At 27.0% G+C, this 23,113-nt stretch overlaps 1 protein-coding gene across 2 annotated transcripts in view; it reads left to right on the top strand.

The window, feature by feature from the left end:
- LOC123263193 (hemicentin-2) overlaps positions 1-23,113 on the top strand; it is a 101,886-nt gene that overhangs the window by 3,755 nt on the left and 75,018 nt on the right. The window contains exon 1 of one of the 2 annotated variants that reach the window (XM_044725773.1): positions 20,772-20,874. The exons of the other annotated variant lie outside the window; for it this stretch is intronic. The gene's annotated coding sequence lies outside the window, so the exon portion shown is untranslated. Of the gene's footprint in view, positions 1-20,771; positions 20,875-23,113 lie in introns of those variants that run through there. 2 annotated transcript variants of the gene reach the window in all.

Genomic DNA, 23,113 nt, shown 5'->3' with positions numbered 1-23,113 from the left:
TTTTTATCTGCCGTGAAAAATATACATACATAAATATATGAATAAATATTTCAGAAGCAGTAAATTCAAGATTATAAGATTCATATAATTCTTTTACTACTAATTTATATAGAATTGCAGCTGTCATAATTTTTTTAGTAAAAATTTAGTTCAGAAAAGTATTTTCAAAATTTCTTAACTTCTTTTGTATTGTAGAAAATATTTACTCAGAAAAACTGATCGAAGATATTGATATCAGTTCCATTTTTAAAAATTAAATTTTTGATTAATCATTTTTCTGTAAGAAGTTTAACTGTGTTTATACTAAAGAAAATATATTTCATTTATCTCTCGATGGCACAGATAGATAAAAATAGTTTCTGCATCTTCGACATGATCCATAATGAGTTAAATTTCAAGGAAACGTTAAAACATCAATAATAACTTTTAAAATTGTAAATTAACTCCAGATCTTGGGAAACTTTGTTATATGCCGCAAGATTCATTCGAGTCGATTAATTTATTCGAGAGGTTTGAAGTTCAGGGGTCCAGTGGGTTCTCAAATTACTTCGGGTCTTCGTCTTTGTGAACTCTGTTATGTCAATCCACGCAATATTAATAATATTAACTGCATTAATGAATATATTGTTTCAATTGATACTGTTAACGGAACATTTAAATGTATTGATGATTTCCGAGTAAACTGATACCTTATCATAAAACTTAAATTTATATTATATTTATCCGAATATAGTATACTCTTAAACAAAAATTTCTCTCTTTTATTTTATTTTAGTTTTATATATTTAATTTAATATTGCAAGGAAAAGTTTTCTTTCAGTAACATTTGTGTATTAAACTTCACAATAAGTGTACAGGCCCTAGTATTGTATAAGGAAGTCAAATGTTACTGGACAGAAAAAAACAACTAACTTGAGTGAAGAGAAAAATTCTTGAACCAAAAAGATAATTTTGAAGATTTTATTGTATTGCCTTGAATCAAGACGAAAAATTCTTGAATTAAGTAAAATTTACTTGAATCGAGAAAAATTTTTTAGCTTAAGAATTATTCTACTCAAGTCAAGAAGATGAAGTTCTTCAAAATTATTTACTTGATTCAAGTTAATTTTTTTTTCTGCGTACAGGACACTTCAACCCATAACTGTAATAATATAGTCTATGTTTTTAGTCTTAAATGATTTCTCTGCGAGTAAGGATATACTCTCCGATTATGTTTAAATAAAGACACAACCTTTATAAAATTCAGTCTAATAATTTATTTAATTAAAAAGATCCACGTCCAGTTATCTCTACTCCAATAGTATTAAGTAAATAAATTTTAATCGTTTTTAAATCAGAATTTATAAACAGACGCAAAGATTAGTTTGCAGGTAAAAAAATTTTTCATTAAAGAGCTCCGGTACTAAAAAAAATTAAGCATGCGTGTAAAGAATTTTTCCATATTATCGACCGTTTACACTGAAATTCGGTGTGATTCGTAAACAATAGATAAAATGTAAACGCAAGAAAATAAAGAATGTACCTAGAAATTTCTATTAAAAAAAACGAGGAAAGATGAAAAAAAAAATTTACGATTTTGTATTAATGACCTCTTTTGATCGTCGATAAGTTGATAAAAAAAATGAATGGAGCGTTAAAAGATGAATGAAAAGTTGTATAAGAAGATTTTCTTGATCATTGCGTGAGATACCGCTGATCGTAACGAGGAATAAATAGCATAACAAATAATTTTTTAATTACATTTTTTATTCTGACTCAAGATTAATAAATTTAATAATGTAATTATCTATTTTTCAATTTTTTATTTGTTTAAGTTTTTATTCTTTATTGATATGAATTAAATGTATAACTTGGCGTACATTCCTAAAAAAAATTTTATATCTGGCTATATATAACTTTATCTGGGCATATTGAGCTATATATTGGAATAAATAAAGTAATTATTCAAATTTTTGAATTGTTTATATTTTTGAATATGTGTACATCAATTTATATAACGTTTTTTTTTTTTTTTTTAAAAAAGTGTAGTAGTTAATTAAACTAAAAATCAATGTCGGACCAAAAAAAAAAAATTAACTTGATTCAAGAGAAAAATTCTTAGATGAAGAAAATTATTTTGAAGGATTTCATTGAATCAAGATGAAAAAATTTTGAATTAAGTAAAATATTATTTACTTTGAAAATTTTTCTCTTAAAATCAAAACGATAAAGTTTTTCAAACTGATTTTTTTTTGTTCAAGGATTTTTCTCTTGAGTGAAGTTAATTTTTTATCATTACAGATAAGCTTCTTATAACATCATACAACAAATTATTTTTATTTAAGAAGTTAATATCCCAACTTAACTCTCTGGTTAAAAGACGATTTAGCGATCATGCGCCTTTTGTCGGAGATTTCTAACATTATTTTTGATCCAAGAAATGATATATGATTTTCATTGATAAACGAAACAGAGCTTATTAAATATTTAATTATAAAAGTCAACTATTTAGTCTTGAGATCGCTATAATCTGATATTCATAATAAAGCACATGTATATTATATTGCTGAAAATCATGTTGAAGCAGAGTATTATGAGCAGCCCATGTGGCTTGTGGTATTTAAAACACATTGTTCTTGTATCACTGAACCGTAAAAGCGGCGTGTATTTAGCATATACTAGTCGCGACAACTAACAGTTAGCTATCAACGTAAAGCAACGATCGAATGACCGCATGATTGCGTGGATTACTTGCTCTCATCCTGAAACACGTAAACCTATGCGCGCATTAGATGAGGGAACTACTATAAGCGATTGAATTAGCGTACGTATACGTATACAGTCATGCATGTAGTAATCTACCTCTGCTCCATTATGTATGTCATTTTGTAAGTACTTTTTGATTACTTTTATATGTGATAATTATTACGGTTATTAAGTTATAGAATTCATTATTCAACTTTTTCGCTACTAATCTCTTGCTCTGACGTTATGATAGTTTAATTATTTTCATTTTTCAACAGAAAACTTTTATTTGCTATTATAACTACTTTTTTTTAATTACTTCAGCGAGTATTATATAGTATATTACACACCTAGGGAAGTAAAGTAAGAAATGTCTCAGATCACATGTAATTGTTGGCCGAGGCGAAGCCGAGGTCAACAAACATGTGATCTGAGGCTTTCTTATTTACTTCCCGTGGAGTGTATACTATTTTTTTGTCCAACGAAGGCGGAAAGAGGCAACTTAGTTTAGCGCAGCGGGACGAAAGTTGTCACTTTCCGCCCGGAGGGCAAAAAAAGCAATTTTTAAGATAGAGTGAAAATTTATTGCTCCAACAGATAGGTATAAACATAGTATTCAGTTTAATAAAAAATTTTTGGTAAAGAAAAATTGTTTTTTAAACATTTTTTTTTGTCATACATGCTGAGAATGTTCAATTACGAGTTCTCAATCGTGTCCCTAAAATAACCGATTTCCGGAGTGACCCTACTTTCTGTTCACTTTTCCGGATTATGTTATAAAACAACGCTTGAAGCTACTTTTTCGTATAACCGAATAAAAGTGGAAAAAAAAAAACAAATTGTATTTTATTGACCAAACGCTTTAGAAGTTTGATTGTTTTTTTGTTATTGAGTAAGTTTAATGTTATCTCTCATTCACACATCAACAAAGTAAAAATATAAAGTTATGAATTATACACTGTAAAAAAAGCGGTGTTAAAATGGACTCATTTTAACACCGCTATGTAACACCTGTGTATTAACACCGGTATAGCGGTGCTCTTTTGCTGTGTTAAAAATCCGGTGTTAAACCGGTGTAATATCGGTGTAACCGGTGTAATACCGGTGTAACAGTAGAACAAATTTACACCGAATCGGAGTATGAATATTACATGATCCATGAAACACAATTAATATTCAATATTTATCAAAATGAGACAAGTAACATTTATTTAAGAATTTTCAATTTATAAAATTACGCAGAAATTAATTTAATGAATGTTATACAACAAGTTAAATAATATTTACAATATTAAATGTTTAGGAACAATATAATAATTATTTTTATCGTAACCATAATGTTTCTCATAATATAATGGATGTTTTAAACATGTTAAAATAAATAATTTGATAACTTTGCTTTTTTTTTCAGATATTTCATTTGCACATAAACTCATATTGTAACACATAGTCTCTTATAGCTTACAAAACAGCATTATATTATCATTAAAAAAGAAAATTCTTTGAATTTCACCGTAAATGGGTAATTCGTAAATTCTTAAATTGTCCCAAAAACGTCCTAAAATTGTCCAAAAAATTTTTCATCCATTAATTTTGGGACAAATCTACAGCTGTGCAAAAATAAATTATCTCTATGAAAATCGTTTAAAAAACGTTCAAAATTGTCGTAAAAATGTTTCAAATTTGTTATAAAAACACTCTAAAACTGTCCAAGAAATGTTCCAAAATTGTCTCAAAAATATCCGAAAAATGTCTCAAAAGTATTCAAAATTTGTTCTCAAATAGTTAAAAAAATGTTTTAAGATTATTCAAAAAAGGTTCCACATAAGATTTAAGGACAAAATTTCAACTTAATTGCTTCAAATAAATTGCATTGATTCTAAAATTATATTAGAAGTATTCCGAAAATCTAAAAAAAATACTTAAAAGTTATGAAATTATTACAAAAATGAACTATTTTGAAGTTTCCGATTATTTATATGATGTCCCAAAATGCTCCCAAAATGCTCCGGGTCCATTTTTACATCGAAATTTTTTACAGTGTATTTATTTTAATTAAAAATTTTTATCTACTTAATATTTTATTATTTTAAACTTTCTAAATTAAATATTAACTTTTTTTGATTATTTATTTTTAATTATTAAACATAAAAAGTTTAATTATAAAAATTGTGTTAATTAAAATATTATCAACACTGGAAAATTTATAACACCGATTTAACACCGAAAAAAAAAATTTACACCGCGAACGGTGTTAGTGCTACACCGATTTCGGTGTTGAATTTAACACCGGAATTTTTAACACCGTACACCGCATGGACTCACACCGGTTTTTTTTTACAGTGTGTGATTACACGGAGAGAAAAATGTGGAAATCATTCCTATAATTTTAATGAAATATTTTCCTATACTATTTTAGGAGCGATTACTTAAATTATGGGAAATGTTACTATAATTATAGGAATGGTTCCTATAATTATAGGAACGATACCTATATTAATTATAGCTGTAATATCGGTATAATCTCCATAATATATAGGAATGGTTCTCATAATATATAGGAATAGTTTTCATAATATTATAGGAACCATTCCATAATATTATAGGAATGATGCCTAATAATATTGGAGTAATTTTTTTTCACACAACTGTGGTATATAATTAATTATTTTTAACTGAATTTATTTATTTTTTTTTTTGATTAAATGGTTCTTTTTTTATGATATATAAATTGATAAATAAGTTATATTATTATTAAATTAATCAGTTGTAGCAGTTGATATTTTTTTAATCTTTAATAGTATACATGCTTGTAAATTAAAATAAAATTAATTAAAAAAAAAAAAATAAAATTTCCATTGGTTTTGAAATTCCAAATTTTCACATGTTTTCGCGGCTCAACGTATGTATTGTAAATAAATAATTTGCTTTAAAAATAAAATGAAATTGTAAAAATAAACAATGAATTTGCATATCTATTTTGCTCCTCTAATTGTATAGTGAGAAAACATCCCTTTTATTAGATAAACTTTAGAATTGCTAGAATATTTTTCAATATTATTTAACACAATAATAACTGAGCTGGAATAAACAATTTAAGATTAAGTACACACGTGAATAAAAATGATGAAAAATAAATTTTTTCACTCTAGTAAAAGATCAATTTTTATTTACAAAAAAAAATTTATTAGCAAAAAAATATATAATAATTACTTTATATTTTTGAAGTGATTGCTTCATTATTAAGAAAATAAACTTTTTTCTATTATTATGTGCGTCATTCCCATAATATTATAAGAACCATTCCCATAATATTATAGGAACCATTCCATTATTGTATAGGAACGTTTCCAATAAACTATGGGTATGGTTCTCTTAATGAGTAATAGGATTGATGCCTATAATGATCATTTTATTATAGGAACCATTCCCATAATTCTTGGAAAGGTTCCTATAAATTTCTCTCCGTGTATTATTTAAAATTATGATTTTTACATAAAAATAATACATGATTAAAAAAATAAAATTGATTTTCAATTTTCCCTAACTTTCGATATTTATTAATGATTCATGCAGTGGTGTTTACTTAAGAAGTTTATTTAAGAACTTGTGTAGTTTAATATACTCGCATTTAGTTCAAGCGTCGCACTTATGTATAAAATTTCACAAACCCTTTAAAAATAGTAATATTTTATAGTGTACAAACCAATTAATAGTTAAATACTAATAGACAATCTTATATTTAAATATACTTCCAAACATAAATAATGTGCTACAGCACCCTACTAACAAGTGTGTCACCATGCGTATAATTTTTCCCGAAAATAGATGGGCCGAAATAGTAATAGATCAAATAATATGTCTGAAGTTGCCACTATTTAAGCTCATATGTTTTTAAGAAATAATAGTTTGAGTGTCGAAAGAGCATGCTTGTTTTCACAATAAAATCATCTTTACGAATTTAGACATTATTTATTATTTTTTTTAAATTTATAGTGCACTATTTAGGTGTTAAAGACACAAAAAATTGTGTACACAAAAAAAAGTGATTCTAAATTTATATTTAATGTATTACATCTTATACACTTAATATAATCAAGCGAAGCATTTACTATACCGAAAATAGCATCAATTTCATACAAAATTAGAATTACTTTTTTTATATATACCTTTTGACTTTTTATGAATTAAAATGTAATTTATAAATTTTTAATTAATTATGAATGCTACAATCCGTACAGAGATTTGTACAGTACCATTATATCACAGTAAACTGAGGCTTGATTAAAGATAGAACAGTTTTATAGAGTGTAATTTATTTTAAGTAGAATCTTGAGTGTTTTTCAAGAGGGTTATCTCTGAGACACGTTAGCATGCCTGATAGTTAGTTTTCACACATTTCACACAATTGCTTTAGTGAGATTAGGGTGAAAAAATTTTCTGATATGGCCTTATTTATCTATATATAGCCATATTAAAAAATTTGAAGAATTCATACATGGCCTGATATAAAATTAAACATATTGACTATATATGGGTATATAAGAACATATATGGCTTTGTATGTTCTGATATGAATTGATTACCCCATATCAGGCCGGGTATAGTCATATATCACCATTTATAATTTTTTAGAGTTGAGTTTGAGGATTTAACTTCTCTGATATGAAAAAAAAATTTTACCATCGTAAGGTACAAATTTAACATGGGGTATTGTTGGTAGTTTAATTTAACTAAATTAATTTTAAATTTAAAATAGTGTTGCAATAATCGAATGAAAAAATCGATTGTTGACAATCGATTATGATCGCATTAACAACATCGATTTGGTTGATTAATCGTTTGCAAACAATCGATTTTTTCAATAATCAATTTAATCGGCTTGAAAAAAACGATTGTTATGATAACAACTGTAAAGTTGCAATATCGTCTGAGTAACAATCGATTGTTATGATTGATTGTAAAAATCAGATTTTTCATTTCCACTATGTAAATCAGAAGAAAATTCATCAATAAATTTAACGGTTCCTAATTACAATCATGGAGTTTCTGAAGGCGTGTGATCAGCTTGCATTTAAATATTAACAAAAAAAATCAGTGATCATCTCAACAACTACAAATAATAGTCGATGGATACAACAAATATAATAAAAATTACTATATTTCTTTTCAATATTTTTCGGTTATTTGATGTCTTCAACTATAATGTTGCAACATCGGCCGAGTAACAATCGATTGTGACAATCGATTATAAAAAAATAGAAAGGTTTTGTTTTCTGTAAGTAAGTTAATAAAGTTAACTTACGTTCTTTGTAAATTTATCTGGTTATAAAAACATTAATATTATTCCAACATCAATTTAAAAAAAAAATTTTATTATCTCGAAAATCGATTGTGAACATTCGTTTTTTAAAAAATTTATTCGATTAATCGAAAAGCTTACAATCGATTATAAAAAATCGATTAATCGATTGTCACTTTGCAACACTAATTTAAAACATGTTGATTTGCATTGTACACAAATTCCAAGAAAAAATAAAGAACTCACAAAATTGTCATAAATTACTTTTTATTATTATCCATAGCCTGATATGGTCATATATGACTATGTCAGACAATATTTTAGGGGTTAAAATAATAAAAAACGAAATAAACTAATTGAATATTTAGTGTATGCAAAAATGTTTACCCTAGAATGTGCTGTTACTGACAAAAATATAAAATAAAATAAGTTTACTGTTCCTGACAGTCACTCAACAATTGTCTGTTTTTATTCTACTAAGCTTCTGAATATTACGTAATAAATTTACAGCAAGAAATGAATATTTCAATTTATTTTTGTAATTTTTAGTATTATAAATGAACCCTCTACTGAAGATCTTCAAAATGAATGTAAGTCGGGTAATGCCAGGTATAATAACCACTCGTGAATAATATAATTCATAATACAACTTCAAAAATTCATATGATATTAATAATTTTGCACTTAGAACTTGTTCAAATGAGTATTAACATCGTAAAAAAAATTTAAGTAGTCTTTAATAAAAAAAAAAGTTCTATAAAACTATGAACGTTTTAAATAACTTATTTTTTTTAGTTATGAATATTTTCCTTTTAAAAACTATTCCTTATCTTATTTTTTTTATTCTCGTCAAAAAGAATGCTTTGTTCGTGAACAGAGATTTCGAAATAGAATAAATTCCATACGACACTTAGACAACCTGAAACTTGATTGGAATTTCAAGATTTTTAAGTATTAAACAAAAGAAAAAACTTTCCGAGATGAACTAGATCGTAAATCCCAACGAGTCGTCTACTTATTTTTTAATTATTCTTATAAAATAAATAAACTCTAAAGTTTCTTAAGAATTTTAATTATAAAATAAATGGGTAAGTTTCCATTATTATTTCTTCACTTAGAAATTTATCAATATGATCTTCATAGCAATTAATAAGTTAAATATTTTTGAATTTACTTAGTTGTATAAAATAATCCCATGCTGATACCTATTTATAAGTTTCAATCGTATATTTACAAACTTGAATCCAAATTGTTTACACAGTTTATGAGATTAATTTTAAAAAAATTAAATAAACTCGAAAGTTAATTTTATTTATAGTAAATAAAAAGTTTAAGTTTCAGTAAGTTACTTAACTTCTGAACTATTTTTTAATGATTTTTTTCAAACAATTTGTAATTCATAAAAGTTATATTAAAGTAATAATGTTCAGTAAAATTTTTTAAATATAGAATTCATAAATTTCGCTATTATTTTTCAATAGAATTTATTTTTTATCATTAACTTTTAATTTAATTTAATGGACTTATATAAACTTTAAATCTTTTGCAAGTAAAGCTAAATTTTTTTTTCTTATATAAGTTCTTTAAAATCTATAACTTTGATTCACTTACAAACAGAATTTAACCAAGCAAAAGCTCAATAAATTGAAAAATAATTTTTTTGTCAAAATATAAATTTCAAGTGATTTCAAAGGGATGGAGGGAAATAAATTCATATGCTTTGTGGTATCAAAGAAGTGATATTTTAACTCTATATATATGGAATATGTATCTGTATCTAAAATAAACGAATGACAAAAGGGCAGAATAGTATTATCTGCAACGAGATTCCAGCCATCAAGATGTCGTGTTTTCAACGACATGCCGTTTCGTAAACGACCTCGAAAATGTTGGATCGAAAATAGGAATCGCGCAAGAGGGAGAGTGTTTAAGATGTATTTTAGGAGCTCCCTCTGCTCCTCTTTAATCTTCATAGCAAACAGAGGCGCCAGATTAATATAGCTAAAATATGGTTATGCTGATAATCGTTTTATTCTATCATATCAAACTCACTTTGATGCGAATAATCTCTTTTACATTCTCATTTTTAATTTTTTTATTTTATTATCCATTGATTATTCTTTAAATGGATCCATTTGATCTCCACTTATTTATTTACGTTTACCCATAAATAAATCCGCGATTACTTCGGCATATTGCGTGCAATGGTTTCGCTTCAACGAGATATAAATTAAATTATCTGAAAATAATTTTGCAAGCCAGGTACCGTGATAAATCATTTTTATCATGTCCCGATTGTGATATTTTTATGCAATATAAATATTGAGTATTTTAAGCATGGAAATGTTGATATTTATTTAAAGACTTTTTCGCTTAAAAAAGAAATGCTGAAAACATAAAATTTTAAATGATATTAAATTAAAGCTTAAAATGTTAACTTAATTTTTAGACAACATTTTATTTTATCTGACATATTGCAGTATAATGTTACTAATTTGTGTATTGATAAAGGTAAACCAGAACAATTATTCAAGTTTATTTATCGGCTCATTTCTCAATTAGATAATCAAAAGTTAAAATTAAGCGCGCAATTTTCCGAAATGATAAGAACAATTTATATTGTAATACATAATATACTAAAGCCATGAAAGTACTAACTTTTTAATTTACCTAACGTTCAATTCAATCCGATTCTCTCGTGAGCACACATTTCAGCGCTATCTCTTCCACATTATAAAGCTGCATAGAAGTACTTTCAATATCCCTTAAGCTACTTAATATTTTGTTTTGCTACAAACTTCTTCCTGAAATAACTTTCAAAATCTTTCAGTATCATCTGTAAGCCCGGGAAAAAATTTTCTTATGAAATTTTATAAAATTTCACAAAATTTCATAAAATTTTATGAAGAAATTTTTTCCTGGGATTTCACACAATCTTCTTATCTACATTCTATTTTGAACTTTGGTTAATAAGCAATTATAATTTACATTTTTTCAATTGTACACAGGTTTAAATAAATTTTATTTGATTTAAGAACTTTTCGTCTTGATTCAAATTAATTTTTATTTTTTTTAGTACAAAATAATTCACTTAAATTTATTCTAAAATTATAACACAAAACCCAAAATTAATCGTTTAAGAAATATTATTTACGTCGACTCAAATTCAAACTTTTCAACCATAAAGTAGAGTAAAATGAAAAAATTTGAGTCTATTAATGCACGTACAAATTTACCAGTTAATCTCGATAATAATCATGAAGTTTACAATAAATAACTCCAATTCTAATAGAAGTTGGATAAAGTCAGAAACTAATGCAGAGGTAGAAATAAACGAGTTTCTCTAGAGACCAGATTGATTAGTTTCTATCCAGTGAATCGCAATAGTCTGGAATTGTCTTGTTTCAACTGGCTAAGCAACATTGAAACTCAAAGTTCCGAAACAAGTGATACGAAAAGATTCTTTTAATGATCTTCAGCGATAAATTATTGCCAAACCGTCAGTGTGCTGCGACTACAAACATCCAAAAATGAAAATGGTAGTCAAAAGCGGGTCAGGGTAGTATCATTTGTGAGTTAAGTCCTGTTGAAATGTCTACATAGTACAAAGTGATCTACATCACAATTCAACAATCAGTATTATAGTATATCTAGCCGCGCTTGTCGTCTGATGTGCTTGCTACTTCATGAAGTGATAATCGCAGTTTTGGCTTGAATACAATTGTACTCTCAGAATTATGGAGTTGACAAGACTATAATAAGCAGGTAGTACAGGAACTATAGCGACTATCCACGCTAGAGATCAAAGAATCTCTCATGAAACCCTCATCTCGTATGAATTGAAATTTTATCTTGTTATCTCTTGTCTATGTACGGCTGCGTAACGATCTAGCACACGCGAATTTATTACTCCTTTATGAATTTATGTGGTTTTCATATCCTTTACTTCAGATTGTTTGTATACTTTTGTGATTGCTCAGAAGTATAAAACAAAAAATTAATAGTACATAACTCGTGAAAAATTTTCTGATATGGCCATACATGGTTTATTTTCAGATCTGGTTATATCAGGCTATATACGCGAGTAAAAAAATAATTGATTGTAATTTTTTATATTTTCAAAAAATGTGTACTTTGATTAAAAGATTGCATTAAACAATGAATGGTTAAATATTATAGATTTTTCTAAAAACCAATGTTAGATAAGCTCCTTAGGAAAGTATTATTATTATTATTATTATTATTATATTTATACTCGATGTACAGTCTGTTCTACAAACTTCGTTACATTTTTGCTTTTATAGAAAAACTTCAGATAATTATCAAGAACTCTCAATAAGAAATAATATTTGTTTATAATCTAACATTTTTCTTAGAAAATATAAAAACATTTTAGTTTTATTTGTCACCTAGATTGCACTGCTTACTACACTCGTTCGGATGTTATGCTATTTCTTTCAGCTACCTTGCTGGTTTTTTATCGTGCTGATTCTTTTAAAGAGGACACAGATAGCGCTTTCTGGTGGGTCTCTAAGGAGTGTTCTCCAAAATGCATCCAGATCCGCATCATACTTTCCGTCTGTTAGTGTTTGAATCTCGGACTGGATTTTTTCAGAGCATGAACCTTAGCAAAGTAAAAAATTTATAAATTAATTTCCTCCAGACTGTTTTTGGAATTTTCCGCTATTTTTAAACTCAAAACGCTCGAAAAATTTTCTATTACAAACTTTTGAGCTTTTCAAGCTCACAAATACAATTCTCGATTACATATTCGAGCACTTCAAGCAGAAGGAAATCTCTTCATCAAAGTTTGAGAAACTCCTTTGGGATGCCACGAACCACGTTCTTACTGGCCAAGCCGTTAAAAAAATATGAAAGGTTTGTTTAAACACACACGCACACACAGAGCTTCCTAGGACCTCAAAACTTAGAGATCTGTTTGAGAGCTCTATTTTCATAAATAAAGGGGAAATCAATAACCTGTCAAATTTGAAAATTATTGACTTTAATAGAGGAAAGTTAAAAAATGATTTTTATTTTAGAAATTAACAGCTCTTAACCCTTTTAAGTGCACTTTTAAGTGCACACAAAAAACAAATTTTTTGCGCCAAGAAAATTTTAAGGAAAACGAAAATTATTTTGGAGCAAGAAAAAATTGACCACTTTGTGCCGGCATCTCGTGTTTAAAGCCAAGATACATAATCAGACGTATAGAACAGTTGGGCTTTTCATGTAATACTTATTATACATTTTGGCACGTTGAATAAAGAAAAAAAAATTATTAACATTAAAAAAAAAAGAAAAGAATAAAACCAAATACAGATTAATTTGTAAAAAAATATAACGAATATTTTGGAAAACGACCGTATACTTCAGTTTACTTAAAAAAAATAAATATTATACGGTCATTTGTTAGGTTGTTTTTCATAACATTCGTTATATTTTTCTACAAATAAATCTTTATTCGCTTTTATTTCTTCCATTTTTTAATATTATTAATTTTTAACTTCCCGCTAAGAAAATTGAAAATTTTTTTAAATCGGGAAGTTATTGGTTTCATCCGTAATATTCAACTTTCTTAAGTAAACTGAAGTATACGGTCGTTTTCTAAAATTTTCGTTATATTTTTTTACAAAATAATCTGTATTTGCTTTTATTCTTTCCTTTTTTTTAATGTTATTAATCTTTTTTTCTTTGTTCAACGTGCCAAAATGTATAATAAGTATTACATGAAAAGCCCAACTGTTCTATGCGTCTGATTATGTATCTTGGCTTTAAACACGAGATGCCGGCACAAAGTGGTCATTTCATGAAATACCTAGGTTGATAATGCAATTTAAATATTTTTCACTAAACGCCGACGCTTCTGGAAGTGCCTAGGTATTTCATGAAATGACAGATTTTGCGAAAAGACTACGACATATAGACATAGTAAGCCATTTCAAAGACTTTCTTCATGGAAAAATAGATTTTTTAATCATATACAATTTAATTCCATAACGTAATAGAAAATGATAAAAATATAAAACCCTTATGAAAATAAATTTTTATAACTTAGTTGGTTAATAAACTAAATATCAATGTATGACCCAACCTTAAGATCAGATAAAAAAGCGACTTCGGTGATAAAAAAAAGGTTAACCTTGAGCTTTTTCTCTTGAGGCGTGTAATTATGGTTAACAAAACAGGAAATAAAAAAGTAATAAACTATTTTTAGGAGAAATAAACTTAATAAAATAGATAAGAGTGTCATAAATTGATAGAGAGCAAATAATTGACCTATTTGGTTCAGTATTGTATTAGCGTGGTGTTGCGGCTTTATTTAATATTTATGTAAGTTTATAGTAGTCGTGAAAAAGCAGTAAAAATAAACTTCCGACTAAAGGATAAAACGAACTTTAGATTGACTCAATATCAACCATGGGCTTTAAATTCAAAACTTGAGTAGTGCATATCATCCAACCAGTTACTGAGAATATTACTCAAAGTATCGATAAAATAACTGAGAGGGTTACTTTGGATTTTCGTGAGTTGAGATCAACATCTGAGAGTCCTTCAAGTGTATAGAGAGTTTACGAAGGATATTCATCGAGGTGTCCTCCCTCGGGGTTAGAAGTCTGCCTGGGATTATTCAGTAACCGAATATAGTATCTTATCCTTGTCAAACCATATGACTCCTAATCCATTGACATTTAAACATTAATATATATGTTACTGGCCAGCAATAGTTGTATTCTTTATGTTTTTATTTTCGAGATATCAGCAGTAAGCTTTGCAAGCAATCACTTGTTAAGTATGCCCATTAATTAGAATTTTAAAAGGTTTCTTCAAATTATTATTATTCATGTTTTGATTATGACTTCAGAAGTTTTTTTTTCGGCTTCATCTGTAATACAATATTAGAAGATATTAAATTTGCTTTATGGAATCTCCTTGCTCTTTCTTAACTAAAAGTTCTCGTAATTAATATCATTAAAACGTTTGCTTTTCTGAACCCGTAAAAAATTTTTTTACGCTCTGAAGGAGTTTATTTGGCATTATATTTATTTTAATTAACTACTAAATCAATTTTTGTTTAATTCTGTGTATTAATTAACATATACACTGCAAAAGAAATTAAGAGTAAATTCTTGAACCAAAAACATTATTTTGAAGAGTTTCATTGTCTTGAATCAAGATGAAAAATTTTTGAATCAAGAAAATTTACTTAAGCTAAGAAAAATTTCTTGGTTTAAGAATTTTTCTACTCAAATCAAAAAAATAAAGTTTTTCAAAATTATTTTTTTGATTCAAGTACATTTTTTTTTCTGTGTACATTCCTGGAAAAAATTGATAAATTATTTTGCTCTTATACTTATGTATAAGCCATGTCAAGTCATATTATGATAGCCATATCAAGTTATATATGAAAATATCAACGTGTGACAACTGGATAAGAGAGTTGTATGAAGAGATATTTAACAGTTTGAAGTCTACTAATAGAGATATAGTCGACAATTTTATAAGTAAAGTTGACTCTAAAATTTAGCAGTAAGAGTGTCTGTGTATACATTGTAGTCACTGAGCCAATAGCCAATTTTTATCTCCAGTGGTCTATAAATATTGGTAAACTCTTTGGTCCTCGCGTATTGATTACTGTGTTAAATTTTTCTCTATTTGTCTTTTCTCATTCGTTTCACTTATTCGCTATAATTTAATCAATGAACCATAAAATTTCACCGTTATTAAATTACGTCTGTTTTTTGTGAAAGGAAAATCTTTCACTGGTTGTTAGTTGTCTCATAGAATATATATAACTTCAAGGAAATATTTTCACGGCAGTTATACTGGTCGACTTCAATTGAGGATATAATTCGTTCATCGAGCTTTTTCAAAGTGAACTTATCATGTTGTTCTATTGTCATTTATGCTTTGAGAACTTTTATTAAAAATTCACTTGCAATCTGGTCATATTTCTTTACAATTGTAGTTATACTTCATACTTCATTGCTGTCAGAAACTCTACATGGAAAAAATTGTTATTTTATAGTGCGTTTTATGAAACAAAATGTAGTTGATAAATATGTTTGATATATGTGGGCTGGTTTTCATGATTGATGCCGTCACATGCAGTAAGTTAATCTAAATTTTATTGTGTAAATTTTTAAATTTATCTATTGAATAAATTTTATTGATTATTATAACCGATTTAATGACCGTTTAAATGATAGTTGGTGTCAGCGAGAGTCAACATGTTATTATTTTTTTTTTTTTTCAAATGCATGCATGTATTCAGATCCATTTTTTTTAAGATGCGAGAGAAAATTTTTTTTTTTTTTTAGAAAAAGACGCGAAAATTTTATATCGATAATGTAAAAAACTGCTTTTTAAAGTATGTAATTTTTTTTTTTTTTAATATACTCGCAATTGATATATTCTACTAAATATTGGATGAGTATAAATTTTTATTTACCTTTCCTCGGTTGTAAGTTCATTACATTCACACTATATACAAATTAAACAATTTTTAGCATGTTCTACAGCTCCGAGAAATATTCACGAGAACATTTCTGACCGTCCATATATTATTTCCTGCAGAAACTTTTAGTTGTGTTGTTTTTAAAATTAAACATTCGTACGACACAATAAAAACGGTGGTAACAATGAGGATTCTGATGACATACCCTCAAGCATTCATACTGTTTCAATGTACGTGCTCGAGGTTATAGACTGTACAATGATTTATTTTTCACACAAAAGTTTGTCATACATGTGTCGTGAAACTTCAGGTTATGGATTATTCTGACATTTTGAAAGGTGACGAGATTAGTGTAAATTAATAAAACCTTAAATAATATAAATCTAAAGAGTAAACTTTACCATGTTGAGAAAATTATTAATTAATTAATAGAAAATGTTTTTTCTTTTTATTTTTTGACAAATAATAAATATGCTGGCAACCTGCGGTTAATATGTAACTGTCGAGAATTACAAATTATGAATAAAAGAACTTTGGTCTCATGAATTTCCAATATTTTTAAGCACAGTTTACATAATTTGAGAATTTTTTTTGATAAATCTAAGAAATTGTATTGCCATTACAGGACCCGTGTAAAAAAAAGTTTCGGAAACATTCTTCAAAAAAGTTCTGATTATGAGACGATCCGGAACTTTTGCGGAACTTCTCCGGAACTCTTTAGAAACAGTTTTAAAAAAATTTCACTTACAAACTTTTGAGTAACTAAAAATTTGAAATTCTTAAAATTTTTGAGGAACTTCTCCGGAACTTTTGCGGAACTTTTCCGGAACTTTTTCGAAACTCTTCAAAAACAACATTTAAAAAGTTTACTTACAAATTTTTGAGTAACCAAAAATTTGAAATTCTTAAAATTTTTGAGGAACTTTTCCGGAACTTTTTCGGAACTTTTTGGAAACAACATTAAAAAAGTTCACTGACAAACTTTTGAGTAACCAAAAATTTTAAATTTTTGAAATTTTTAAGGAACTTCTCCGGAACTTTTGCGGAACTCTTTAGAAACAGTTAAAAAAATGTACTTACAAACTTTTAAGTAATCAAAAATTTGAAATTCTTACAATTTTTTAGGGACTTCTCCGGAACTTTTACGGAACTTTCACGGAACTTTTACGGAACTTTTTCGGAACTCTGTAAAAACAACATTAAAAAAGTTTAATTACAAATTTTTGAGTAACCAAAAATTTAAAATTCTTAAAATTTATAAGGAACTTATCTGAAACTTTTCAGGAATCTTTCCGGAACTTTTTTTAAATGTTTTTTGGAACTTTTTTAGTTCTGTTTCTACAGAGTTCCGGAAACGTTCCGCAAAAGTTCCAAAGAAGTTTCTAAAAAATTTTAAGAATTTCAAATTTCAAATTTAGTTTCTCAATAATTTGTAAGTAAATTTTTTTTAATACTGTTCCAAAGAGTTCCGAAAAAGTTCCGCAAAAGTTCCGGAAAAGTTCCGGAGAAGTTCCTAAAAAATTTTAAGAATTTCAAATTTTTGGTTACTTAAAAGTTTGCAAGTAAATTTTTTTAATAATGTTCCAAAGAGTTCCGGAAAACTTCCGCAAAAGTTCCGGAAAAGTTACTAATAAATTTTAAGAATTTCAAATTTTTCGTTACTCAAAAATTTGTAAGTAAACTTTTTAAATGTTGTTTCCAAAGAGTTCCGAAAAAGTTCCGCAAAAGTTCCGGAGAAGTTCCTTAATTAAAAATTTCAAGAATTTAAAATTTTTGGTTGCTCAAAAGTTAGTAAGTAAACTTTTTTAACGTTGTTTCCAAAGAGTTCCGATAAAGTTCTACAAAAGTTCCGCAAAAGTTCCGGAGAAGTCCCTAAAAAATTTTAAGAATTTCAAATTTTTGATTACTTAAAAGTTTGTAAGTAAATTTTTTTAACTTTTTCTAAAGAGTTCCGCAAAAGTTCCAGAGAAGTTCCTTAAAAATTTCAAGAGTTAAAAATTTTTGGTTACTCAAAAGTTTGTCAGTAAACTTTTTTAATGTTGTTTCCAAAGAGTTCCGAAAAAGTTCCGGAAAAGTTCTTCAAAAATTTTTAAAATTTTAAATTTTTGGTTACTCAAAAATTTGTAAGTAATTTTTTTAAATGTTGTTTCTAAAGAGTTCCGAAAAAGTTCCACAAAAGTTCCTGAAAAGTTCCGCAAAAGTTCCAGAGAAGTACCTAAAAATTTCGAGAATTTCAAATTTTTGATTATCTAAAAGTTTGTAAGTAAATTTTTTTAATACTGTTTCTAAAGAGTTCCGGAAAAGTTCCTCAAAAATTTTAAGAATTTCAAATTTTTGTAACTTAAAAATTTGTAAGTAAATTTTTTTTAATACTGTTTCTAAAGAGTTCCGCAAAAGTTCCGGAAAAGTTCCGAACAAGTTCCTTAAAAGTTCCGAAGAAGTTCCTAATAAATTTTAAGAATTTCAAATTTTTCGTTACTCAAAAATTTGAAAGTAAACTTTTTTAATGTTGTTTCCAAAGAGTTCCAAAAAAGTTCCGCAAAAGTTCCTTAAAAGTTACGCAAAAGTTTCTCACAAATTTTAAGAATTTCAAATTTTTAGTTACTCAAAAGTTTATAAGTGAAATTTTTTTTAATACTGTTTCTAAAGAGTTCCGGAGAAGTTCCGCAAAAGTTCCGGATCGTCTCATAATCGGAACTTTTCTGAGGAATGTTTCTGGAACTTTTTTTTTTTACACGGGGATCGAATATCAATAATTTAATGGAAAATTTTACAGAAAAAAATTGATAGAACCAACAAACTATTCAAAATTGATCCAAAATCTTGACAAAAAATTGACTGATATCAAAAAAATATTTAAAATCGTGAAAAGGCACAAATTCACCTCATCAAGACTTTTCTGCTAATACCAAATTGAAGTATAAGAAAAAATTCCCTATAAAATAAAAATATACCTGTCACAAAATTTTTATTCTCTTAGATAGTAAATTGACTATCATCGAAAAAATATCAAACCGTAAAAAGACATAAATTCAGGTTACGATCTTTCTCATGGTAAAAAATTTTACTATAAAAACGCATTTTATAATAAATATATACCCGTCACAAAATTTTTCTTACTCTTTTTATTATATGGATTAATATTTGACACATACTGACAGTCACGTGAAAAAAAAAAAAAAAATAAATAAACAAATAAACGAATGATATCTAGTGCATGATTCGAATCTATTTATAACTGACTTCGAAAGCTTATCATAATAAATCAAGTATCGCTGAAAAATTCATAAAATCTTAAAAAGAAGTAAACTGAGTTCAAGCTTTTTTCAATAAAACCAATTTTATAAATAAGACCCAACTTATAATATAAATATACTGGAGACCAAATTTTCTTTAACCTCTTAAATATGTAAATAATTAATAAGTAATAAAGGCAAATAATTCATAAACGGGTATTGTTGCTAATTATTTGTCAACTTTTTTGTCATTATATAGTAAAAATAATTAAAAATCGACGTAATTGAACCGACATTTTTTATAATAAAATTACAGTCATAATTTTTTAGCTATCTCTTAAAAAGTCGATGTCACTTAACAGTATCTTTTTTTATTACTACTGAATAACTAATATTATAATTTTTTTCAACTCGTTCTCTAACGTCCTATGAATCACCAGAGGAAAAAAATAGCGTTGACATTTTAAAACTCGAGAAAAAAAAATGAATAATATAATACGATTCTAAAATTCTCATAAAAAGAATAAAAAATTCCACTTGTAATCTGATAAAGTGTAGAAAAAAATGTAGGATTGGAGGTACTACAAAATGGAATGTTGTATTTTTTGTGAATTTGACATTAACGAGCAAGAGATTTGGTGTATGGATTGATAACGAAAGAGAGTGAAAAACGTGGTGATATAAAAAAAAGCTAAACCCAATGGAGTACAAAAATAGACGAGCGAATGAAAACGTGGTTTCCCGACGTGGTGGAACAAAAATAGCGATTCTAGTCCCCATGGCTCTTGCCACATTTACATAACCCAGCACCGTTCTCATCGAAATGAGACTACACAACTTGTCACTCGGGTCGCATTGGACTTTTAGTCAATCGGTTTCATCTCCATCTACTAATTTTTAAAGTATTTAAAGTATACTTTAGGAATAATACTTAGTTTTTTTTTTTTTTTTAATAAAACGAAAAATTTCAAATCTTAATGTTTATAAATTTCATAACATGCATCAATAAAAACTACTACTGTTTAACGTATCATTTATGAATAACACGACGGTTGAATTGTTAAAGTGGAAGTAGTAGATACTTGAATAAAATAGTTGCAAGAGCAATAAACTGTAGAAACAAGCTTCTTAAATTAGCACCAGCAAAATGGCATGTAAGATACGAATTTTACGTCTGCTATTTGAATGTACGACACTTTTTAAGAAATTAAATCTCTTTGTATTAAAACTTTGTTACATAATATATTTACTGACAATAAATTAATTTTTTACGTTTAGTTCTGATTATAGAATTGAATTGCTTTTAGAAAAATTTAATTAAAAAGTATATATGTTAGCTATCCATGTTAGTGTCACATTTCAGGATAGTTTATTTGAAAATGTCACTCGAATTGTCATTGCACTACTTTTTGTCTTTTTCAATACCGCATTCCGATAATAAAATAAAGGACACACTTTTTTTAGACGTTTTTATTGATCTTTCTAAGATAGTATTCGGTTCACGACATTTATTGCTTTTATATACTTACTTGTAATAATTGAAGAGAGTAAGAATAACATGGTAAATTTCAATTATCGAAATTGTTTTTTTTTTTTTTTAATCATTGAATCTACAAATTAATTAGAGTTATTTTGATATCGCAACCTTTGTTGACACTGAGATTTTGTTTTACGTTATTTTATTAACTGTTCTATCTCTATAAATACATCAAAAAAAATTTATAAAACTTAATATACTTTTTTCGGTTAGTTAAAAACTTCTGTTCTATCGACTGTTCACTTGCAGATAGTTATAACGAAATTTTAATTGCTTCAGGTTGTATTGTCTATGCTTCGTGACATGTAAACATGCAAATACAAAGTAGAACGTACTACAAAGTATTACAATTTTCCGCGTGAAACTAGCATATCAAACTTTGTATTAATTAATTATGAATGAAGGATCTTAAAAATGATATTTAACAGGTTCTTACACTGGTAGTATTGTAAACATTTTGAAATTTACAGCTAGTGAACTTACAGTGAATTCTTAAAATGATAACTTTCTTTTAAAAAAATTACTATTACTAAGCAGCTTCATTAATTCATTGGAAAATTTTTTTCAAACTTTTTCAATCATTAAAATTTGATTTTAATAAACAATTCCAGTAATTGACACAAGTTCAGATTAATTAATTTACGTCTCTAAACAAAAACTTACTTTATAATAATTAACATTTTTTTAATTACAATCATTGGATTTGAAGTGGCAATTAGCTATTATACGGATTATCCCCTTCTACTGTTTAATTTAATAAACTGAATAATATTTCTCTCGGTCAAAAGCGTAATAAATTTTCTAATTGAATTCCTTTTTCTGATAGAATATTACATCAAAGATCTTTACTAATTATCATTTATATTTAATATCAATTATTAATAATAATTGATGATCGAATATTAATAAAATATCGGACGTTATGTTTATGAATTTCAATAAATGAAGAGCTCTTTAATTGATTCGACTCGGTACTGAAATTATTATAATTTCGATATGTCGGTTTGTCACAAAATTTCATCATTAAATCGTTTTTGTCCAATTTATCCATAAAATCTATATTAATAAAAATTTTTCGAAGCCATCCATAAGTATAAATTTCTAGTACAAAAATTTTCCGATATTAAATATGACCATATTATATGATACTAGTGAGTAAAAAAAATTTATTGATTTGTTCTAACATCAATTTATGTGTTGTCAGATAAGATTCTCAGGGGATCAAAAAGAAATATTTTTTTTTGTTTTAAATAGTTTATTTAACATATAGCAATACATTGTAGGTTTTTACAATTTACAACAGCAACATAATGTCGGGTTCCTGTTTATCAAAAACATTACCCAGTATAAATATAGTCTCTTTATAATTTATATAATAGTATGACTAGAAAAGTTGATGTTAATTTTTCAGGGAAAAAAATTTTTTGTTATACTCGCTCCAAAAGTTCAACTTTTGAGCGCTGAGTGGCGTCCGAAAAGATACTCATTTCTAGAGACTCTACCATACCACCTTTTTTCCGCGACCTAGGCCGAAAAGTTTACTTCCCCCTTTTTTTCCGTACTGTCTTTGTGCAATCGGATGAAATTTAGAACGAAATAAATCAAATTAGTGTACTAGTGTACCGACCGATGATCTTGAGTAAATTTTAAACTTACACTGTAAAAAATTTATGGAGTGAATGAAGAGTGAATGATTTTTAATTGATTCACTCCCAGCGGGAGTGATATTTACTCCGAGAAGGAGTTAATTTTTATTAATAATAAAATTCACTCCGCATTCACTCCCACAATAAATGAATTTAGAAATTGTAACAAAAATTACGATCCAGCTGACAGTGGAGCGGTCAGTGGACACG

The sequence above is a fragment of the Cotesia glomerata genome, linkage group LG1 (genome assembly GCF_020080835.1).
Source record: "Cotesia glomerata isolate CgM1 linkage group LG1, MPM_Cglom_v2.3, whole genome shotgun sequence".
NCBI lineage: Eukaryota > Metazoa > Arthropoda > Insecta > Hymenoptera > Braconidae > Cotesia > Cotesia glomerata.
Note: the sequence above shows the minus strand (reverse complement) of the source record. Positions and strands in the feature narration are given on the sequence as shown.